Below are 11595 nucleotides of genomic sequence, written 5' to 3' on the forward strand. Positions count from 1 at the left end.
AAGAAAGACTCGGGACAATAGCAAGTTCTGGAAGGATGCGGAGCAGCTGGAATTCATATTCCCTCATAATGGGACGGCACCACATCACAACCGATTCAGAAAGACAGTGCAGAAGCTTGCTATCTAGCTAAGTATGCAGCTAACAGATGCCCAGCCCTGCCCACTCTGAGGTGTTTACCCAACTCAGCTTCCCGAGTGCAGGATTATAGATGTCTACCCACCATGCCCAGCTTACATTGCCCTAATCTTTTCCCCATGCTTGCTTGCTTATTTTTAGGACAAAGGCTCACTCTGTAGCCCAGGCTGACCTGGAACTCAATTGCTCCAAATGCCATTGCTACACAGACCTTGAACTCATGGCCTTCCACCTGTATTAGCCTTCCCAGTGCTGGGATAATAGGCATGCGCCACCAGACCCTGCCATCAGTAAGTGCCTACATCACCTCTAGAATGCTAACAAGGAAAGTTAAGGAAGAAAGACTCGGGACAATAGCAAGTTCTGGAAGGATGTGGAGCAGCTGGAATTCATATTCCCTCATAATGGGACGGCACCACGTCACAACCGATTCAGAAAGACAGTGCAGAAGCTTGCTATCTAGCTAAGTATGCAGCTAACAGATGCCCAGCCCAGCCCACTCTGAGGTGTTTACCCAAGTTAAACACAGTCACTCAAAACTCTGAGCAAAGATATTTATAGCTTTATTCCAAATGATCCCAAACTGAAGCTAACCCAAATCTCCTTCAACTTCTGAGACGCTTGTGTACTAAACTGATCCCCAGAGACAATAAACAGTTACTGCTCAGCAATAACGTGGAAGCACCTGATCGACCACCTGGGTGGGTCTCAGGTGTGTGATGATGCTAACTAAGCAATGAAGTCAGTCTCACCCGGTCATTACCTGCACAATTCCATGTACTGGACTCCCTGGAAAAGGCAAAATCCTCGGAAAAAGTCAGAGGTCAGTGTTCCCAGGGCAGGCTGACTGGAAAGGGGACACTTCAAGTAATAGGCAGGCTGCACAGCTAGCTGTTCTGGGTCTTGAAGGTGCTAGTGGTTATGCAAATAAACTCCTAGAAACATGCAATTTAACATGTGGATTTAGCTGCATGGAAAATAAGACTGAGATTTCAAAAACAAACTGCAAACCAGTTGTGACCTGTTCAGCTACCGGAAGTGAGTCTATCCCAGTCCCCTTCCACTGACAGTCTGTCAGGGCTGATCTAGGCACTATCTCCCATCGCTCCCTCAGGCAGGGTGCTGATTAGAACCCCATTTTATTTTTTAATGTTTTCTCTTTTTCCAAATTTTGTGTGTGTAGTGTGCATATGTATATGGGTGTTTGAATGTGTATGGCCCACATGTGTGTGCATATATGTAGAGGCCTGAGGTTGATGTCAGGAATTATCCTCATTGTTCTTTTAACTTTATTCACTGAGGCAGGGTCTCCTAATTAAACCCAGAGCTGGAGCTGGAGAGATGGCTCGGCAATTAAGAGCACTGGCTGCTCTTGAAGAGGACCCAGGTTTGGTTCCCCGTACCCACATGATGACTAACAATCATCCTTAACTCCAGTTCCAGAGGATCCAGGCCCTCTTATGGCCTCTGTGGGCATTACAGTCATCTGGTACACTTAACATTCATGCAGGTAAAACACTTATACACATAAAAAATAAGTACCCTGAGCTCATGGATAGGATATGGTCAGTCTTGTTATCCAACTTGCTGTGGGAATTCCCTGTCTCTACCTTCTGAGGCTGGAATTACCACCTGGCATTACATATGGGTTCTAGGAATCTGAATTCTGCTCTTCATGCTCCCTCGGCCTCTCTCCTAATCATCCCAGGCATGGCCAGCCCTGCCCTGGACATCTGAGACATGGAAAATGGGGGACGTGCCTCTGCCTGGGATGTTCCAATCACAGACCCTATCAGGAACTGGCACTTGACTTCTCGTCTTCAGCAGTGATCACCACCAGGGAGCAGAGCTGAGCAGTGTGGTGGGTTTAGACCCTTCAGAACTTAGAATCTTAGCTCCCCACTCCACTAGTGACAAGTGTGGCATGAGGGGACATTATCACCAGCCACCACCCTCAGCACAGCCACTCAGCCTGCCCTTGTCACAGAGGGTACAGCTTTGACCATCATGGTCACAGAACAGCATTTCTCTAGAACTGGCCTCATGCTGGCCCTTGAATCTCACTTGCTGGAATGGACAGGGATCATGAGGAGGCAGAATGGGAGGAGAGAGGACAAGAGCCTTTACTGTGATTTCTGAGGGAGCCAGCAGGCATGCTGGGCTAAGTTGCGCAAAACTGGCCCATGGGAATTGTTTCAGTGGGCTCCGGGTATACGGTGTACCCAGTTGCCCCGCACGATGGCCCTAGAGTGAGAAGGACTAGGGAAAATATCCTAGTGCAAAGGAGAAGCACTTCATAAAGGAAGGTCCCGCGTGTGGGACCTTATGAAACGATGCTCAAAGGCAGATTAATTCCTGTTTGGGGGGCTGTTAGCCCTGAGAGGGGTAGTCCTTTCCACACCAGCAAGTCCCCACAACGTCAAAGATGTCAAAGCATCAAAAGTGTAGAATAAAGGACATGAAATATGACAAGCCCCTAGCTGTGTCCTCCTTCCTCCCCCCACCTCTCTCTCTAGTTCTAGAGATTGAACCCAGGACCTCACATACGCTAGGCAAGCACACTACTACTGAGCTCCAGCAGCCTCTATGGTGGCTCCTTAGCTAGGTGTTACCATCATCCCACCTCACTCACAGCTACATGGCAGTATGGGAGAGCCCCACCCAGAGGGACCACAGAATTCCTGAGGAACTCACAAATGCAAATATTCCTTAAGGTTCTCCTGCCCCACCCTTGCTAGCTTTGCCGTGAGAAATAAACTTCACCAAACTGTCCACCTCAATTGTTCTCATAGGTACCATGAGGGAACTGAGCTGAACAAGGGGCATAGCTAACTGAAAACAGACCCCTTCTGAGAAAGCAGGAAGAGCAGTAGATGAAGGGTTCAGAGGTGCCCAGGCCTCATGAGCCCACAATCTTTTGGGGAGGTGCAGGAGGCATACTGGGAATTGAACTACGGCCTCATAATGCTAGGCAAGCACTCTATCACTGAGCTACAGCCCCAGGTTTTCACAGTCTTCTTGACGAGATCAGTCTCGGGTGAAACTAGAGGGCATCACAGGGAGAAGGACACTGGGACTCAGGCTAGTGCCTGTCAAAGCCTGGCTTGAGGGGTCAGAGCTGCAGGGAGATACAGTTGTAAAGAGGCCAGGCCTAGAGATCTTCAAAAACCTCAAGTGTACAGGTGGAGCTGCAGAGTTAGGAAGTCTCAGGCTCTTGGGCTGGATGGGGTGGGGTTTTGTGAGTTTTGCTTGTTTTTGAAATAGGTTCTCTTATATCTCAAACTGGCCTTAAATTCAGCTTGGGAGTTGTGGGTGACCCTTAGCAGAAGATGTCCTTGAACTTCTGATCCTCCTGCTTCCACCTCCTGAGTACATTACAGGTATGTACCACCATGCCTGGCTTATGTGATTCTAAGGATCGAACCTAGGGCTTCATGCTTGCTAGGCCGCACTCTGTCCATTGAGCTACATCCCCAGCTGTGATGAGGTCTTAATCCCTTGCTTTATCAATAACTAGCTGTTTCACTGTCTGTCAGTGACATAACCTCCCTAAACTTCAGTAGCCTCATTTCCAAAGCAAGGCTTAACACCCAGAGTTAACATTCTTAGAACCATTATCAAGATGAAATGAAGGCTGGGGATGTAGCCCAATGGTAGAGCTCTAGCCCAGCAGCCACACTGCTGTGAGTTCCATTCCCAGTGGTGTAAAAACAAAAAGCAAAAAGATTAAATAAAACAACCGTATACGGTACTCAATACCAAACCCAGCACAGAGCAGGTTATCAGAGGAGTAAATACTCATAGCTCATAGAAAAAGACAGTGATCCCTCTGTGCTTCCAGATACCTCCTCACAGAATGCTGTCTGTCTGCTTCCCAAGAGGAATACTAGGCAAGTGTATTAGACTTCTGAAAATGGAGTACACCCGACCTTCTCAGCCTTAGCAGCTTTAGATGGTAGAGGCTGAACAGGATGCCAACAGGGTTTTTAAGTTTTGAGCAATGTGATTTTAAGGCAGCTCTTGAAAGACTGGCAGAACGCACAGCATGCGTTCTCTTGGTCGGGGAGCACAGTGAGCCTAAGGCATTGACATGAGTAGTTGATGAGGTTTTTGGTCTTGAGGAGAAAGGAGCTTAGCAGCATTATGTCTAAGCAGCAAGAATTCCCTGGACTGACGTTGCATTTGTTCACACATTCCCCATTCTCTTTTAGCACCCAAATCAGAGAGCATGCTGTGTCTCAGTGCTGTGTAGCTCGAGAGCAGGACCACATGTTGTTTTCAATATTATTATCAATATCATTATTGTTAGGATTTTTAGAAAAGTTAAGTGAAGTCACGGCCACATCCTCTAACAAATGCTGCCACTAATTAGAATGAGGCAGAATATAACCAGGGCAGAATATGATACAATCATTTAAGTAGGTTGACCAATTGTCCCAGTTTGAGACAAAGGGTATTTTTTTAAGACATAGAACTTCCTGTTTTATGTTTTATTTTGTTTTGTTTATTCATTAAAAGCTCAGACTCACAACCAAAAAGACAAGAACTTCCTGCTTTAAAACCAAAACAGTTTAGGATATGGAACTTTCAAGAAAGCCCCAAGCAAGTAAGGTCTAGCAACTGCTGACCAGTCTGGGATCAAGACAAGAAGCCTTTTGCCTAGCACACACAAGGCCCTGGGAAAGAAAGGAAGGAAGGAAGGAAGGGAGGGAGGGAGGAAGGAAGGAAGGAAGGAAGGAAGGAAGGAAGGAAGGAAGGAAGGAAGGAAGAGACAGAGGGATGGACAGAGGGAGGGATGGAGGGAGGAAGGGAAAAAGAGAGAGGAAGGGACAGAGAGAGAGAGAGAGAGAGAGAGAGAGAGAGAGAGAGAGACACGAGTGAAGAGAGACCCAAGTGTTTCCTATAGCTGTTTGGAATGTAATCAGATCTTGTTCTAAGTAACAGAAAAGTCACACAGTAGAGTAGGTGGCACTTTGAGAGCCAGAAGCCAGGCTTCTTAAAGGGCAGAAGCATCACCCTCCACCAGTATTTGTTACAACCCAGATTTGAGGCCTTTGCTGAGGGTGTTGAAACAGGCCTACAGAAGCATCTAATAGACGGCATTGAAAACAAGCCCTTAGAGGCTCACACTCAGGTGAAGCTGGCCATCCCAAGGCAGCCTGAGTACCCTTTCTTGGGTGAAGCTAGAGCTCTGCCTCTTTCTGGTTGTGCTTTCATTTGGATTTTTCTCTTCTGTCCATTGAAAAGCCTGAATTAGATGAAGAGTACCCACTCCACATGGGAGTCAGAAACCAAGCAAGAAACTGAGTTCAAAGTTTGACTTTCCTCGGTCCTCTTTGCAGGCAGGTAGAGGCCAGCAGCTCTCCTCCACCACCCTAGGAGGACAGGTAACACCATCAGGGCTACACTGAGGGAAATTAAGGGAGGAGAGGGGATTGTGAAAAGTCCAAGCTCTGAAGAGACAGGCAACTAGGCTATTAGGAGAGAATACAACTCTTTCTTCTCTACCTACCAAGAGGGGACCATCCCTTGTAGGGTGATCAGATATCTAAGATTAATGAGTCAACAGGACTTGAGAGCACTCTGTGGGTAAACGAGGTAAACTACTGCCTCTTGGAATTTATTAATTACTTTTCCTGATGTAGGGTGATCAGATATCTAAGATTAATGAGTCAACAGGACTTTGAGAGCACTCTGCGGGTAAACGAGGTAAACTACTGCCTCTTGGAATTTATTAATTACTTTTCCTGTCCTGGGAGAGAAAGGGGAAACGTGTACTCCATGAGTCCAAGGCAGGAGCTCAGGTTTCTCCCAGGCATCCTTTGCTTCCAGACCCCTGGGATCCCAACTGGGTACCCTTACCAGGAGGGTTTCCCCTCAACAGGCTCTGCCAAATCCAGATGGGTGAGCCCTAGATGGGCTGTTTGGTTTGAGCCACAGCTGCCTGGGTTTCCTCTACCCTGTTCCCAGGCCCCTTGCAAGGCTCTAACAACCAGATCTTATCTCCAACTGTGGAATTTTCCCACAGGGGATATGAAAGGTCAGCTATGTGTTGTGGGAGCCCTGAAGCAGGCTCACTGCCTTCTGCTACAGGAGGGCTTTGAGGAGCTCACACCTGCTGGAGCCCTATGTCCTAAACATACCAGGGAGTCTAAGTGAGGGACGCCACCATGGTGCCTGACTTGCAGGATTGCAGAAAAAAACAGGTGTATGTGGAAGTATAGTTAAGTTCCCAGTTGACAAGCTGGGGATGGGTGCAGGGCCAGTAACCCTATCACCCTAAACTAGCAGGTCTGAGATACCACATCATCATGATGTACGGGGACCATCTCCATGACCTTTGCCACACATCTGTGTTCCACAGGACAGTTGTGTCATTTCTTTATCTTATGTATATAAGTGTTTTGCCTGCATGTATGTAAGTGTATTACATGTAAGCAGTGCCTGCAGAGGCCATTTATGTTTTTATTTAATCATTTGAAAAAAGCATTGATAAAGATAGGGGTATTCTATATAGATTGTGAACTCAAATATAAATACACTGAGCATTCCACAGCAAGGAGTACAATTAATCCCCAACCGCACAGTCACATGGATGGGTGAATCACCCAAGGTCAGGTGAGGGGAGGAAGCTGGTGCCCCATAATTCTATTGAAACAAGTGATGCATTGATAAGGTACAGCTAGCCCCTGCTGCTTAAAGTGAGGGGGGAGGGCAGTCCCTGGAGAGTGGAGACAGTGACTAGGTGGGGACAGAGAGCTCTCTTCTACATTGAAAATGGTTAAATTCTGCCACTGGATCAGAATGTGAGTTTCCCAGGTTGCTCAGTTTGTGAAAAGGTCATTCAATTTAATATCCAGTCAGCAGTAACTATGGTGTAAACTGCAATAAACAACACACAAAACATTAAAAATTAAAGTAAGTGGAAACGCAGCAGACATTACAATGCTATACAGTTCCACCCAGAATCCCTTTTTTAGGACCTAAGCCTGCTGCCCAGATGAGAAGAGGGTGGCTAGATACGCCCAGGGCTTCAAGGCTGCCTGCCTGGCCCTCAGCTCCTCCTCATCAGATGGCTGGTGAGGAAGTGGCTTTCTTCAGGTCTCAGGTTCTCTTTGTCCCAGCACTTGGGAAAACAATGCAGGAGGCACCTTCTCCCAGCAGCAGGTAAATGATTAAAATGAGGCACAGGTGGAGAGTTGGGGACGCTTTGTGTGGGATGGGAGGAGGTGGCTGGGTGGCCTTGGTGACCAGTGGAGCTGAACAGCTCACTACTGGAGATATGAGGTGGCAGGCCCATCACAGTGGCTGCAGCACAGCAGAGAAGCTGGCTTTGGGGGCTTTGCACCCCTGAATTCCCACCACACCATCAGGCTGTGCAGGGCTTTGGGATGTCAACTCTCTGGCTTAGAAAATGAATAGGTGCTGACATCATCCCAGGTCAAAGGGAGTGATTGGGAAGGGCTAGGTCACCACCCCCATCCTCAAGGTCCCACCCTAGCTTCAGCAGAAAGGGCCTGGGTCCCAACCCCAGGGCCACCACCTGACCTGATCCCACCAGACCCCCCTGGCGTCTCCATCCCCCTAAAGCTGAGCAAGAGCTATCCCAGGGCCCTCCATCCCCTTTTAGGCTCGGTTAGTACTAAGCGTTAATGATTAAATGGGATTCCTCCATTAACCCCGCCAGGGCCTTTGTCTCCCAGCCAACAAGGAGTCTCCTCCTTTGAAATGCCACATAAAAATGATAGATGCCCTTTTCCTCCTTCCCGGGGTCACCAGGTCCTGTATTCCTTAAAAGTTTGAGTGGACAACACAGGGTCTGCCTTGTTTAAACACAAAAGCACGAGGCCAGCCAGGACTAGGCGGCCAGGCCAGGGTTGGACCCCACGGAGAGAAGTGCCCCGCAGCAGCAGGATCCGAGCCAGGGCCACTGGAGCCCCAGGAGCCACAGAGACTGGGGAGTCGGGGCTCCGCCTTCATCCAGGTGCCAGGGAGCGGCTTGGAGCTGCAGGGCGCTTGGAAGGAGACTGAGCAATCTAGGATGTCGGTGATGGCAGCAATAATTTCAAACAAGGAACATGTAAAGCGGCAAACTTGTCTTCTCGAAGAATGGAAGAGAAAAGATGTGGGCGTGGTTTGAAATTCCAGCACTCTGCGCCTGTGCTGTTACTGAGCACTGGATTGTCGCGGCTCCACAGTTTCAGCATCCTTGACTCCTTAAAGATGCAGAACCCCTTCCCACCGCCTGGTGGCGCAGCCCTGCAATCCCAGTTGCTGGGGGAGGGGGCGGAGCAAGACGGAAGGAACTCAAGTTTCAGGACTGCTTGGGTTACAGAGTGAGTTCAAGGCTTGGGCAACTTAGTGAAACTGTCTCAAAATAAAAATGATTTGGGGGCGGCGCGGGGGTGTGGGGTGATGCTGAGCATGTACTGCAGTGGTAGAATGGGTTCCTAGCATGTTTGAGGCCACAGGTTCGAGCCTTAGTGCTGGAAGGGAGGGCGGGCAAGGAGAGAGAACTCCATAACTGCTCGTTTAAGCCTCACAAGCTGCCAATTTGCAAGAAGGTTCAAGCCCCCAGAAGTTTGGTGACTCTCCAGGCATCTAGGGGTTTTAGAAGCCAGGCTGCCGAGACTCCCACTCAGGCACCCCCACAGAACCTTGCTAGAGCAGCTCTGCCGTGTCACTTCTGCAGAGCCTTAGGAATAACCGGGGCCAGATCCTGGAGGCAGGCACTGCTCCTAGAAGAGATGGACCAGTGGGAAACACACTTAGCGGGAGAATTCACCTTTACCACCTCCTCCCACTTCAGTCTCCACCCCACAACAGCTCGGGAAGAACAGTGCTGCCCATGCGCAGCCCTCCCTACACTAACACAGCCCCTGAACCAGGAATGGGTTAATGTAGGGTTCCCTAGCTGCATTAATTGTGTTTATCTGCTGTAAAGTAAGCTATTTAGTTTTCTGATTTACAGTCCTCAGTTTTCATAAAAGTCAGTCATTCCCAGTAAAAGAATGTGGGTTAGATTTATAGGATCTGCGTTAGTCTTTAAAGCCCCAAGCTGGTCTATGACTCACCCTCCGTGATGTTTTTGCTCTAGTCCGGAGATATTCATGTGCTAAGAGACAGATTCAGATCTCTGCCCTGAAAAATAAGACTTTTGGGGGGCAACTAATTATAATGGCGTCCATTGTACTATGCTTGTAAACTTGCCGCCCCCCTGGAGCCTGTTTTCCAGGGGATTTATTCTGCAATAAAATGTGCTCTGGTTTGTAGCTTGGCATATAAGATCTCCACTGGTATGAGGAAAGCTTTTCCTACCAAATTATTAGAAATAAACAGCCCACCAGTGGAAAGACAGAAAAATTATAAGCAAGGAAAATAAATCTTGGAATGTTTGCATTTAGTGACTTTAATAGAATCGGTTGACTTAGCTATGCAGGCCAATTGGCTGCATGGAGCCAGCCTGGTATTTTTATTTTAATTTCAGTTTGTGTTTTGCCAGTGTGAAATGGGGTCAAGGCAATACACCACGGAAAAAGACTTTGATGTCTCTTTGAAAAATATTTTGTACTGTGATTTCTCAGTATTTAGCGTCCTTCTCTCCCCCTCCCATTCTCAGCCTCCAGCCTGATGCACTGCCTGTCTAACCCATGACCATCACACATAATAAAATATAGCCATCATCAACAAGCCTCTTTCCAACTCCCTCCCCTCCCCCAACAAAGTCAGAATTCAGGGCAGAATGACTTACAATGTAAAGTTAAAATGCCGATCAAGATAACCCAGTATGATTAAAGGAAACCAACCTTGTAAACTTTCTCCAAAGCAAAGAGAGGGGCCCAAGTGCGAGAGGAGGGGCAGGGTGGAAGGTCATGTGCATTGGGCTGACGGCCAGTCCAAATAGCCCCAGTTAGGAGGTGAAGGCTTGCCAGCCGGTTGAGAAATGGAAAGGCCAGGTCAAAAGGAAAGGCAGAGAGTATAGGTCTCAGAATAAATTCATTTTCCTTCCCTGTGTGCAAGAGAGAAAAAGATGGCCTTCAATCTGTGAGAGCTTTCATTCCGTCTCTATGTGGGTGAGGGAAAGATGCGGACTGGAGTCAGGAAGTGTTGGCTTCATACCTACAGTGGGTGGGTCAGGTGAATGTGACCTGCCTGTGACAGGTGAGGGAGCAGGTGAAGAGGCAAGATTTCAGTACAAGGAAGCAGTGCACACATGTCCAGGTCTGCCACATGTGGCTTGTTTGAGTTTCAGTGTTGCTGGGGGAGAAGGTCTCATTAGGCCTCTTTCTTAACTCACCTCAGTCTTACCTCCACATAAGGCTTCCTGGTAAGTGTCTCTCAATGATGGGCAAAGGTGGTCCTGTATCCACTGAGATCAGTGGGACAAAGAAGACACATACAGTCTACTCCAGCACACAATTTAGAAAATGATACGAGCAGCAGAGAGGGATTATGTGTGAATCTGGAAGTCTGGGAAGATTTCAGGGAGACAGTGGTGTTTCCATGGCTCCTGGAGATTCAGTAAGGGTTTGACAGATAGAGGAGAGGACCAAATATCATGGGGGTAATAAGAGGAATGAATAAAAGGGTTTTAAAGCAGGCTTCTGACCTGTCTGGAAAGAGGCCAGAACTCTCTGTGGTTTCTTCATGGGATGTGTGAAGAACCAACCAAGGCAGGGAATATAGCTAGCAGAGATACGCTTGCAAATTGCAAAATCTACTCTTAACCCTGTCAGTACCAGGGATCTTTCTTGACTCTCAGAATAGGATGGGTTCCAGGCGTCACTCCTTTTCTCACCCTAGAGCACCATGTCAGGGTGACTTCCCTAAGGTACCGTGAGTCTTGTCTTGATCACTGTTCAAACAATTCATGACCAGAGCACAGTAGGTCTTGAAGGAAAAGCAGGTGCAGGATGAACGTCACTTTCCACATTTTCATGGCAACAAGTTGAAGCAGAGGACAGAAGTGCTGGAGCAGGAACTTGGTCTTTGGGTTGGAAGGTAGAACGGGGTAGGGAGGACCAGGAACAGGAAGCAGAGATCCATCGGCTGCGTCAGGCAGCAGAGGCTGGGATCTATTGGATGTGAATGCCAAAGACTGGGGGTTTCAGAGCCAGGGTGAGGGGAAAAGAGCTGTGGCAGCGTTCCAGATGAGGACACCAGGGGCCTGATAGTTCAGAGATGATGGTGACAAGATGCTCATAGGGAGTGGGCTGGGCGGGCGGGGGATGGGGTGGATTCAACTTGAATCTGCTGCATGCCAGTGTGGTGGAACTTCCAGTAGATAATCTGTAGTAAATAGCTAGAAAGTTAGCCTAGAACCATCTGCACGACATAGACAGAAAGCCAAGGTCAGAGCTGGGTAGTGGCCTGTTTGTAGAGTAGGAACATCAGAGGCTAAATCTGAAATCCCTTTCCTGTGCTCTCCGTCTTCTTTACCTATGATTTTGGATTCACGG

At 48.2% G+C, this 11595-nt stretch overlaps 1 long non-coding RNA gene across 1 annotated transcript; it reads right to left on the reverse strand.

Moving 5' to 3' along the window:
- Positions 1 to 6588: 6588 nt before the first annotated feature.
- LOC115069318 lies at positions 6589 to 9299 on the reverse strand. Its single transcript, XR_003848590.1, has 2 exons — positions 9211 to 9299; positions 6589 to 8874 (listed from the first exon to the last, which is right to left on the reverse strand). It is a non-coding gene; the product is annotated as an uncharacterized LOC115069318 (long non-coding RNA).
- Positions 9300 to 11595: the final 2296 nt, after the last annotated feature.

Source organism: Nannospalax galili, unplaced genomic scaffold, assembly GCF_000622305.1.
Source record: "Nannospalax galili isolate Female #2095 unplaced genomic scaffold, S.galili_v1.0 scaffold31, whole genome shotgun sequence".
NCBI lineage: Eukaryota > Metazoa > Chordata > Mammalia > Rodentia > Spalacidae > Nannospalax > Nannospalax galili.